Source organism: Cebus imitator, unplaced genomic scaffold, assembly GCF_001604975.1.
Source record: "Cebus imitator isolate Cc_AM_T3 unplaced genomic scaffold, Cebus_imitator-1.0 Scaffold214, whole genome shotgun sequence".
NCBI classification, from domain to species: Eukaryota; Metazoa; Chordata; class Mammalia; order Primates; family Cebidae; genus Cebus; species Cebus imitator.
This window is the reverse complement of record NW_016107529.1, coordinates 3,173,754-3,176,307: the sequence shown is the minus strand read 5'-3', so window position 1 is coordinate 3,176,307 and position 2,554 is coordinate 3,173,754. Positions and strand designations below refer to the sequence as shown.

The 2,554-nt window shown below is 41.0% G+C and overlaps 1 protein-coding gene across 6 annotated transcripts in view; it reads left to right on the top strand.

The window, feature by feature from the left end:
* The window catches only part of ORC1 (origin recognition complex subunit 1), a 36,841-nt gene that overhangs the window by 17,532 nt on the left and 16,755 nt on the right, over positions 1-2,554 (top strand). The window lies entirely within an intron of this gene.

Below are 2,554 nucleotides of genomic sequence, written 5' to 3'. Positions count from 1 at the left end.
CGGGGTTTCACCATGTTGACCAGGATGGTCTCGATCTCTTGACCTCGTGATCCACCCGCCTCGGCCTCCCAAAGTGCTGGGATTACAGGCGTGAGCCACCGCGCCCAGCCATGGATAAGTTCTTAAGGGGTGATTACTGAGGTTTTGGTGCACCCATTACCTGAGAAGTATACACTGTACCCAATGTGTAGTGTTTTATCCCTCACCACCTCCCATCCTTCCCCCTGAGTTCTCAAAGTCCATTATATCACTCTTATGCTTTTGCTTCCTCATAGCTTAGTTCCCACCTATAAGTGAAAACATAGGATATTTGGTTTTCCATTCCTGAATTGCTTCACTCAGAATAACAGTCTCCAACTCCATCCAAGTTGCTGGAAATGCCATTATTTCATTGCATTTTATGGCTGAGTAGTATTCCATGGTGTATATATACCACATTTTCTTTATCCATTCATTGATTGATGGACATTTAGGTTGGTTCCATATTTTTGCAATTGTGAATTGTGCTACTATAAACATGCATATGTCTTTTTTCATATAATGACTTCTTTTCCTTTGGGTAGATATCCAGTAGTGGGATTGCTGGATCAAATGGTAATTCTACTTTTAATTCTTTAAGGAATTTCCACACTGTTTTCCATAGTGGTTGTACTAGTTTACGTTCCCACCAGCAGTGTAAAAGTGTTCCCTTTTCACCATATCCACACCAACATCTATTATGTTTTGATTTTTTTAATTATGGCCATTCTAACAGAAATAAGGTGGTATTTCATTATGGTTTTAATTTGCATTTCCCTGATAATTAGTGATGTTGAGTTTTTTTAAAATGTTTGTTGACTATTTCTATATCTTCTTTTGAGAATTGTCTATTCATGTCCTTTGCCAACTTTTTTTCTTTTTTTTTTTTCTTTTTTTGTGAGATGGAGTCTTGCTCTGTTGCCTAGGTTGGAGAGCAGTGGTGCGGTCTCAGCTCACTGCAACCTCTGCCTCCCAGGTATAAGCAATTCTCCAGCCTCAGCCTCCCGAGTAGCTGGGATTACAGGCACTCGCCACCATGCCTGACTAATTTTTGTTATCTTAGTAGAGACAGGGTTTCACCATGTTGGCCAGGCTAGTCTTAAACTCCTGATCTCAAGTGATCCACCCACCTCAGCCTCCCAAAGTGCTGAGATTACACGCGTGAGCCACCATTCCCAGCTCTTTGCCCACTTTTTGATGGGATTATTTGTTTTTGTTTTTTTCTTTCTTTTTTTTTTGCTGATTTGAGTTCCTTGTAGATCTGGTTATTAGTCCTTTGTTGGATGCATACTTTGTAAATGTTTATCTGTTTATACTCTGCTGATTATTTCTTTTGCTGTGCAGAAGCTTTTTAGTATTATTAGGTCCCATTTATTGTTGTTTTTGTTGCATTTGCTTTTGGGTTCTAAGTCATGAATTCTTTGCCTAACAATGTCTAGAAGACTTTCCAATGTTCTAGATTTTTTATGGTTTCAGGTGTTAGATTTAAGTCTTCGATCCATCTTGAGTTGATTTTTGTATAAGATGAAAGGACGGTCCAGTTTCGTTCTACCTTTTCTTTTTGTTTTTTTCGAGACAGGGTTTTGCTCTTGTTGTCCAGGCCGGAGTGCAGTAGTGCAATCTCAGATCACTGCAACCTCCACCTCCCGGGTAAAAGCAATTCTCCTGCCTCAGCCTCCCGAGTAGCTGGATTACAGGTGCCGCCACAATGCCCAGCTAATTTTTTTGTATTTTTAGTGGAGACGGAGTTTCACAGTGTTGGCCAGGCTGGTCTCAAACTCCTGAAATCAGGTGATCCACCCACCTCAGCCTCCCAAAGTACTGGGATTACAGGCGGGAGCCACCACACTTGGCCCTAGTTTCATTCTTCTATATGTGGTTTGCCAGTTGTCCCAGCACCATTTGTTAAATAGGGTGACCTTTTCCCACTTTTGGTTTTTGTTTGCGTTATCAAAGATCAGTTGCCTATAAGTATTTGGCTTTACTTCTGGGTTCTCTATTCTGTTCCTTTGGTCTACATGCCTGTTTTTATACCAGTACCGTGCTGCTTTGGTAACTATATCCTTGAAGTTATAGTTGGAAGCCGGGTAATGTGATGCCTCCAGATTTTTCTTTTTGCTTAGTATTTGTCTGTGCGGGCTTTTGTTGTTGTTCCATGTGAATTTTAGGATTGTTTTTTCTAGTTCTGTGAAGAATGATGATGGTATTTTGATGGGAATTACATTGACTCTGTAGATTGCATTTGGCAGTGTGGTCATTTTACACAATATTGATTCTACCCATCCATGAACATGGGATGTGTTTCCATTGTTTGTGTCATGTATGATTTCTTTCAGCCATGTATTAGATTTTTAAATGAGTCTTTAGGGTGTTTTTGGTTTTTTGAGACGGCGTTTTGTTCTTATTGCCCAGGCTGGAGTGCAATGGCGCAATCTCTGCTCACCACAACCTCCACCTCCTGGGTTCAAGCAATACTCCTGCCTCAGCCTCCCAAGTAGTTGGGACTCCAGGTGTGTGTCACCACACCTGGCTAATT